The sequence below is a fragment of the Camelus ferus genome, chromosome 35 (genome assembly GCF_009834535.1).
Source record: "Camelus ferus isolate YT-003-E chromosome 35, BCGSAC_Cfer_1.0, whole genome shotgun sequence".
NCBI lineage: Eukaryota > Metazoa > Chordata > Mammalia > Artiodactyla > Camelidae > Camelus > Camelus ferus.
The window spans coordinates 11,861,543-11,871,231 of record NC_045730.1 but is presented as its reverse complement, the minus strand read 5'-3'; positions in this window follow the sequence as shown (position 1 = coordinate 11,871,231).

The following is a 9,689-nucleotide window of genomic DNA, read 5'->3' as shown; positions in this document are numbered from 1 at the left end:
GAGAATCACCTGGGAAGCCAACTGGTAGATCCGAGATCAGTCCCAGAATCTCCCTTTTCAACAAGAACTCGGGATTTTTGATGCAGATTGTCCTCAGCTCACAAGTTGGAAAGCAACACTCCAGGATACAGAGAACAAGCGGAGAGAAGCAGAATTGAGGTTCCAGAGACCAAAGAGAGCAAAACTTAAGTGAAATGACAGGAGACAATTTACATAACTGTTCAATCACTGAAAATCTGAAGGACTAAATGACAGATGGTCAATTAATTCCTCAGACAATGAGAGCCCAGAAGGGTTAGAAGAAGAAGCTACCTGATGTGGCTGGAGGTCAGAGGAGGGAGTAAAATAATAAGATTACTTTGATCTTCTGCTGAAGGATGGATAACGTTAGAAAAACAGAAGAGGAGAAATGGTATCATAGACAAGCAGCAAGTTGGAGCACAGGTTCAGAGGAAGGGAAGTACAGGCAAGAAGTGGAGCACTTTTCTGAAAAGAAGGTTCAGAAATTAAGTAGTTGGAGATATGATTGGAAATATAGAGGTCCCTGAGCTTAATGAAGGGTATCAGAACATGCCACTTTGGTCTAAGGATTATTCTGACCTGAAGGCAACTGAGAAACAGCAGATGCAGAAGGAGATGCCTCTTGTCACTGGAGACAATGCCAACCTGAGTCTACAGAACAAATCTTACTAAATCCTTATCCCGCATAAGTTTCTCCCATATATTTACCTTCCCACAAATCAACCCTCCTTAGAAGCCCAAATCTATTTTCCTCTGTCTTGTCATGTCTCTACAATTTATCACCTTTTGTTAAAATGGTATATAAGATTCCAGGCCTAACTGCTTTCAGGGGGTTTCAATTATTTTATGTGCGGTTTCTTGTATACATGTGAAATAAATCTTTTTCCACCTGTTAATCTATCTCCTGTCAATTTAATTTGCAGACCCCAGTCACTAAACATAAGATTGGTAGAAGGAAAAATTCTTTTCTTCCCCTTCATTAAGCAACGGAATGACAGGAAGAAACTTCCCCAAGTAACAACTGACTTAAAATTTAAATAGAAGTCCCAAATTTGGGATGTTTAAAAGGAAATACTCTCTTTTTTATGCTATACTCCATTTTCCTTAAGCACTAAAAGGCTTCTCCATAAGGCAACCTTCATGTGTGTTATAAAAATATAGAACCAAAAAAATCAAGGCTAAAGGAAAAGGTGACGCATACATCATCATCATGTCATGGAAGCACTTAGTTCTAAGACCATGAGCGCCGAGAATGTTGAAAGGAAATGAAAAAACTGAAAGGTAAGTTTAACTTTGAACTCAGTTAGCATAAGAAGAGTTCCTTTTTCCTGTCTTACTTATTTCATGTCTGCTTTGATAGGTCATGGAAAGGAATGGAAGGGGATCAGGATCCGCCTCCCTAAAATACACCACTTTTGTGTGAGGCTTATTTTGAGCTGAAAGCAATTAAGGAACAGCAGATACAGGAGAGACTGTCTGCCCTCCCTTTGTTGGGGGTAGGACACAACCTTCCCTTGGTGAAGGTGTCCCCAGTTCCTGTCCCAGGAGAAGGTGAGCAACTCTTATCCCAGGAGACAGAGTCAGCACCGAGATGAGTCCTCATAAACAAACCTTATTAAAATAACCCTTCTCTTTGGTTAGTTTCCCCTTATATTGTCTGGTCACTTTCCCATAATTCATTGTCCTTTGAAGCCCAAACAAAGGAAAGCCTTTGTTAAAATGGTAAAGAAGTCCCTGAGTCTCACCATTTCTTTGAGTTTTAATTCTTTTCGGAGAACTCTCATGCATGTAAAATATTAATAAAATTTACATTCCTTTTTTCCTCTTAATCTGTTTTTTGCCCTTTAAATTCACAGGCCCCCATGTACTGAGCCTAAGAGGGTAGAGGGAAAGTTTTTTGGTTTTTGTTTTTTTCCCTTAACAGAATCTACTTGCTGGAATTAGAATGGAAGGGTCTATTATGTAGTGACTGACTGCATCCAAGGGAGATACAAAGGAAAACTCCAGAATTTCACCCTGACTGGATCATGTCAGAGCACCCATCACCAGCAACTCAGCTTCTATGGATGGAATTTGCAGGTGCTCAGGGATGTAGCTCAAAAGACTAGCCTTTCTGTCCTCGTTCCACCACTTCCAAGCCAGATGGATCTCCCTCAACTGCAGAATCTGCATCTGTGAAATGGGGATGAAATTTCTTGCCATCTTTACAGGGTTATGAGCAACCGATGTGACACCATTTAAAAACTGTAAGTCACTCTATAAATAGAAGGCATCAATAAATCCTACCAACAGGTAAAGCAACACACAGGTCTAAAGGAGATTTAATTGTTTTTTTTTTTCCCCTTACATTATGATGCAAGTGACCTTCAGGGAAAACTTCATTATAGGAGATGATGGTAAAATGATAAAACAATTATGAATATTGCATAATACTCTAAAAGTGTACTTCATCTCTTCGGCCTCACTTCATTTGCTTTCCTGAGAATAAACATCTTAAACCCCAGCAGTCCGTGTTGTTACTCTCTGAAGACTAAATACTGCAAAAATTTATATCTGATATTTAGGAAAAGTGCCAAACCTGGTGATATCCATACACACATTGGATAAAAGATTCAGCAAACAGATGCTCCTTGCAATCAGCCAAGAAGTTCTAATATTCTGACAACTTGTTAATCAACCAACATATGGCATCACTTTAGTAAACACAACACTCAGATTTTGCTTTACGGGGCACTTTCTGAGAGATCTAATGGTCCTTAGTCATCAACACTATTCACTTGAAATCAAGGGAAACTAGCCTCCACCACCACTTTAAATTTGTTTAATGACTCGGGGAAAAAATAAATATGGGCACTGATTTGGATTTTTGCATTTTTTTCCTGAGTTGAGTTTTTTTAAAAATGCCATCCTTTTTGACATTTGTAAATGTAGTAAAACCCTCCTGTTACACAGATCAACATATATATGTGGCATGTCAAAAATGTCTTTAGTTCTTATATTAGTTTCCTGAGGCTTCGGTGACAAGTTACAGAGAACTGGGTGGCTTAGAACAAGAGAAATGTACTTTTTCATGCTTCCGGAGGCTAAAAATCTGAAATCAAGTTTTCAGCAGGTGCAACAATCCTTCCACCCCTCAGGGAGAATCCATCCTCACTATTCCGGCTTCTCGTAGACATGAGCCTGTCTTGGCAGGCTGCAAATGGCCATCTTCCGTTGCATCTGTCTGTGTCCAAATTTTAATCCTTTTTTTTTTTTTTTAATTTATTCATTTATTTTTGTTGTTGTTGGTGGGGAATTAGGTCTGCTTGTTTCTTTTTTTGTTTATATTGATAATGGAGGTACTGGGGATTGGACCCAAGACCTTGTGCATACCAAGCATGCACTCTATCACTGAGCTATACCCTCCCCCAACCCAATTTTACTCTTGTTGTAAGAACACCAGTCACATTTAGTTAGGGCCCCCTGTACTCCGATATCACCACATCTCAACCTGATTACATCTACAAAACCACATTTCCAAATAGGGTCACTGTCACCAGTATGGACGGAGTTAGGACTTCAACATATCCTTTTGGGGTACAGAATACAGCCCAGAACGGTTCCAAACAGACCCATCTGATCTTATGAGAGGTTCCTATAAGATATCTGTCAGCCTTTTCTCCCAGTAAAGTTATTAGGGAGGAATTTCCTTCTTTTTATGGCTGAATAATATTCTAGAAAAATCACTCCCTCCACCCCAGCATCCTGTATCCAATTTACACAGTAAAATCTTTTAGTTCTACCTTAAAAATATATCCCAAATGCATCTCCTTCCCCCTCCACCACTGCTCCCACCTTGTTGAAATCACCATCTCCTCCCAGGTAAACTGTTGGAAGAGCCTGCTAACCCATCTCTCTGTGAACAAGTTTGTAGTGGCTCCTTTAAAAGGATATCACATCAGATCCTCAATTTTCTCTCCCTAATTTCACTTATGCTGCAGGTGTATGTGTGCCTGTGGGCGGGCACAGATGTATTTTTTGTCCTTTCCAAACAGAGTCCCTGGGATTATACACTAAGCTTTAAAACTTAAATTAACTTAATCAATTAAAGTTATAAGCAGTTTATAGAGCTCTAGAGACTTGAATTTAACTTTGGGGGCAGGCAATAGGCTTTTTAATCAATGAAATGTAAGCAAGAGAAAGACAAAAATGTACCACCAAAGAAGTGTCCACATGCAGGTGTTTCAGACTGAGATGTTAAGTGGTCTGAGTATGTAACGTAAACATTGTAGCAGAGCCCTAGCCCCAAATGCACTAGTTTGAAACAACACATTCTCAAGTAAATTGTTTGCTTGGAGGAGGCAAGAACACCCTCTGGTTAGGAGGACGTGGTTTCCCTGCATAGGAAATGCGGTCCTTGCTCTTCAGTCTCCTGGAAGAATCACCTTCTGTGATAGGAAATTGGGTGTATGGGTGTGCATGTGGGTGCAGGCATGTGATGGAGTGGGTGGTGGTGGGGAAATGGGGGTGCCTTCCTCTCTCCTAGGCTCTGGCACTGGTTTGGCATGGACTCTGTGATACGGAGATACCTGGTGCACACCCTGTGATGAGGGGTGAGCTGGCCTGGTCACAAGGCAACAAGCCCAGAGCTGGCTGACCTGGAAGGGCCCAGGTCTTGGGATTCTGAGCAGTAGTAACAATAACTCGTGCTCCACCTGGAACTGCCCTTACATCTGCACAGAAAGTCTGGGAAGCCTGTCTCCATTCACAGTGAGGTCCTGCCCCTGCTGGGCCCCAAGTCTGTTCTTCAGAGGCAGAGGAGCAGTAGACCTGACAGTTGACCTTGCAGAAAACAATCAGCCCCAGAGATGGGACATTTCCATGGTGAGCTACTAACTCAGAGGCCATGGTGGCCACAACTAGTAAAACATGACGGATGTCTTAAGGGATGTGGTCCTGAGGGTGCCAAAAAGCCCTGACAAGGTGTTCAGAAATGACTGAGGGGCACATGGACATTGATAATCTCATGACAAATTAATGCAGCTCAGGCTTCACAATTGGAAATTAAAAAGGTGATTGACTTCCTTGTAGTCACAGGCTTGGGAGGCAGAAGACTTGAGTTACTCAAACTAATGCCAACACTGATATTAATAATCTGGTTCATATTTATTAAGCATTTCCTATGCACCAGGCCATATTCTAAGCTTCTTAAATTTTAGAATTATCTAGGAAAAGTTCTACTTTTAGAATCAATTTCCAGTCAGAGTGTCTACAGAATATTTTAATATGATAAAGTTGAATCATCCTTTTAGATAGAGGATTGAACCAGACCAGTTTAGAAGCTGAATCCTTAGACTATGTAACAATTATATCATCTAAGAAGTTCCTTTAACTTTTGAGTATTACACCCCTGTGAATCAGCTTGTTAATTAACTTCACTGAAACTTTCTAATGTGGAGGCAAAACAAAGGAAAAGTTCATGGTTCATTTAAGAACAAGCCAGAAAGATGAGAACGGGTCTGAAACATGAAGTCAAAGGGAGAAAACAGATGTAACTAAAAAGACCCTGAACACCTTTAAGAACAAGATGCATGGACATTCTGAGTTTGAACTTGTGGACAGACAGGGAATCATAAACAGTACTGAACTCTTTGGGCACCTCTCGGGCCTTAAACAAGGGTTATTCCAATGTAGGCAGTAGTAATAGCCAACATTTATAAAGTGCTTACTATGTGCCTGGTATGTGCTAACCACTGGGAAAATGTTGACTCATTAAATCTTCACAAAAGCTCACTGAAATAGGTGCAATTACTGTCTCAGTTCTACAGATGAGAAAATGGAAGCACAGAGAGGCTGACTAACTTTTCCAAAGTCACACAGCAAGTACGTATTCAGGTCAGAACTGGAGCCCAGAGAGTATGGCTCCAGGGTTTGCACTCCTAAGAATTACAAAAACTATTTCTCAAAATTGTGACAGAGCTGTCATCTCAGAATCCTGAAGCAGGCTATCTATCTATCCTGTCTCTATGAATTTGGACATGAAAGAACACCTTCTTGGCATAGCAGGACTAGGAAAACAGCTCCTGTAGGAAAGACAAATTATTGAACAGCTTTTCCTTTAAAACTTTTCTCCTTGTTCACCACTTCAGGGCAAGTCGCAACAAACCCTTAGCCCCCATTCCCATTCAAAGAGCTGCTCTCTCATTAGAAACCCAGAATGTCAAATTTACTCAATTTTCCCCTCTACCAGTCTGTGTGAAATACACACTCAGTACAGTAGCCAACACTTCTGGGCTTAAATTCTGGTTCCATCACTTACCAGCTATATGACTTTTGTCAAGTTATTTGCACTCTCTAAGCCTCAGTGTCCTCTTTAGTAAAATGGGGATAAAACCAGCACCAAGCTCAGAGGGTGTTGTGAGGATTAAATTAAAACAATGCATGCAAACTGCTCCCCATGGCTCCTGGTTGGTAGGAAGTCTTCAATAACTTCTAGCTATTTGCTATGATTTGATTTATGATGTTGATCATCATTACTGAAGGGAAAACAGCATTTTATTTTCAATAGTTTAAATGCTTTTTATTAAAATTTGTTTTATAATCATTTATTTAAAAAGCTCTTCTGAGCTCTTCGTAAATATCTAGACCAGTGAGGTCCCTTCCAGGCATGCTATACCCGCTATTCATGAGATATTTTCAATGAAAGGGCTTCTTGGAGCTTGTCTTGTCATTTTGGTGTTATAAGTTCACTATAAAATGATGATGAAGGTGATGGTGACAGTGATGAAGATGGCAGTGATAAACCTTTCACTCTGAGCACTCACATTGGAATGGTACCTAATTTGGCTGAGGATAATTCTGAAATTCTGATGGAATGTAGTCTCCGAGCGAATGAAGTGCTTTATGCCTTGTTTGTTCTTGGCAAATTGGTCCTGTCCATCTAGGCTTTTAGCTGTCCTAAGTGGGTTGGCAAGGCTCAGTTTTGCTGATGCAGCTTAGAGAAAAGATGGTGTTCAGAAAATTACACCAGAACTTCGCTTTTCCATGAACACTGTCCTGAAAAAAGCAGGTCCATCTGGGATCTCCTTCAAGGCAATTTTATAGTCAGAAGAATCAGAGGACATGAAGCTCCAAACTATACTATTTAAGAATTTTTTTTCTAACTTTCAAAACTTGTAGACAAAGTTTTAGGGCATCTGTTAGATAAGCGTAACTTTGGCCAATTCAGAATAGAAAGGGATGGTGACAACTTCAGTCTTTTGTTATATACGGCAGTAGAGGTGGTTAAGGGTGTGAACAAAAAGTCCAAAGTGGGGAGGTGTTTTGACCACTGTATCCATTCACCACTGCCTCTGTCCTCTCCCTACCATGGAACCTGGGCTTATTTCCTGAGTGCTCATCCCCAGACCGTAGTAGGAGGAAGGTGGCCAAGGAAGAGCCTCCTCTGGGAACGCCTCCAGACAGCACATTCCTGCAAACCCCAGTCACTCTCCATTTCAAAGCCAGGAAAATAATGGAGTCCCCAAATGAGGCAAATTCTACACAGTGGACTTGGGAACAGATGGGAGAGTGTCTCTGTTTCCTTTAAAAACCAAAGAACAGAGATATCTGAAAAAGACTCATTCATCAAACACAAAGGCCAGTTCCCCCTGGGACTCCCACCTTCCTTTCCTGCTTTCAGAAGCAACTCTATTTCCCTGCTCTGACGTCTCAAAGTGCCACCAGGCACAGAGCAGCAAATAATGCAAAATATGGAATGTGGAATAAAGTCTTTCCAATGCTGCTGTATTTAGAACAGAAACAAACTAGCACTTAACTTAGTTTGGGATTTTGTATAAAGTATGAACATATATAGATAATCAGACCCCCCCAGTCTCTATACTGGGACAAAATCTGTTCATTTTCTGTGGTTAGCAGAGATGGATTGGTGTAACATATTCAACTTCTGCTATTAAGTAGAGCTTCTTTCTGGGAAAACAGCCCCTTAAACCTTTTTGAATATTAGTAAGCGATCTTCCAAAGCAGTAAGGTAGCGAGCTTAGATTTTTTCTGTTTTATGAGTGTTGGGTACTTTATCTCCCAGAAATTGCTCAGGGTCAGAAGTACCATGGATGGGCTGCCATGAAAATAAGATGGTGACCAAAATGAGAAGAGAAACGTACCCCATCTCTCTAAGAGAAGCACCCTCTCCCTTGGAAGAGTCCGGGCAACCTAGGTTGCCTGCCCCTGGCACAGTGAACCCAGGGACAGGTTAAGTGCTCACTAAAATCTGCCTAACTTGCAGACTAACTGAGTACCACCGTCTTTTCCAGACCTATATTTCCTTCATTCATTCCTCATGGCTTTTTGGATTTAACACGTAACTACTAGGCATTAGGATACAGTAGGGAACAAAATTAATTCCCCATCCTCACAAAGCTAGCCCTCTGGTGGCATAGGCAACAGCAAACAAAGACTGATAAATGCAGGGAAGCAAGACAGAGCAGGATAAAGGGTAGAGAATGGTTGACAGTGTTATCTGGGGGATGGGGGCTGGAGATTAGGGAAGGTGTCTCTGATGGCGTAATACCAATGCTCTGGTTACTTAAATGAGGCAGTGGAGAGAGTCATGCATGTACCTAGAGGAAAAATGTTCCAGGTAGAAGGAACAGCAAACACAGGCAAACATCTGGAGGCAAAGCATGTCTGACAAGTACGGGGAGCACCGCAGAAATCTCTAGGAGAGACCAGAGCAGAGGGAACAAAGGGGAGGGGGCAGAACGGGTAGGAAGGTCTGGCATCAGCCAAACCATTAGGGGACTTGTAAATGTCATGCCAAGTGATGAGAGGTGATAGCGTATTCATTGAGAGACTTCTTGCCCCAGAGCTCTGAGTTTTAACGCCCTTGGTCATTTAAAGGTAAATAAACAAGAATAATAGTGGCCACAGCACAAAAATTCAATACGCTGAGGGTCTTTAGAAATGCTGTTGTAGCTCATGAATCTGAAGAGTTAACTAAGCTCATCAGAGTGGCCAACCTTCCGGCCTGGTTCACCAGGCCCTGCTGGCAGCTGCAACCTCGTGAGTTAGGCTCCTTCAGCCCCTGGATCGTGTACTTGGCAGGCATCCCCTAGAGCGGGCTTAGACACACCTTGCAAGCCGCTGCCTGCTGGCCCAGATGAAAAATGGCCTCTTTAGGCTTTTTTGTTTCATTTCATTTCGTTTCGGTTTTTTTTTTTTTTTTTTTTTCTTAAAAGAAGAATGTCTCCAGGAACTGAGAAGAGGGGCGCTCTGGTAATGCAGGTGTCCTTGGAGGCTCAGGCATGTGAAGCCTGATAATGTCAGGCGGCGGCCAGGGAAAGCCTGGGACTGGCTCAGGGACGGCGCTGAATGGGGCCGGCACCTTCGGCTGCTGCCAGGGGTGTCAGGAAATCCTCCGATGGACTGGCGAGCCCGCTCTCTCTCCCCACCACCCTTTACCATAAGGAAAGGAACGTAATTCTTTCAGAATCAGCTATTCAGTCTGTCATGGTTCTTTTAGAAAAGAAAATGCAAGGATCCCATGCTGGGAGAAACTTGGCCCCGTCCCCGCCCCTCCACAAAAGTTCCCCACCGCCCTGAGGAAACGGCCTGCAACATCTCAGCTTTCGCTGAGTTTTCTTTGGAAGGACGCGGTGCTTCAGGCAGAAAAACTCAGGACTGAAAGCCAG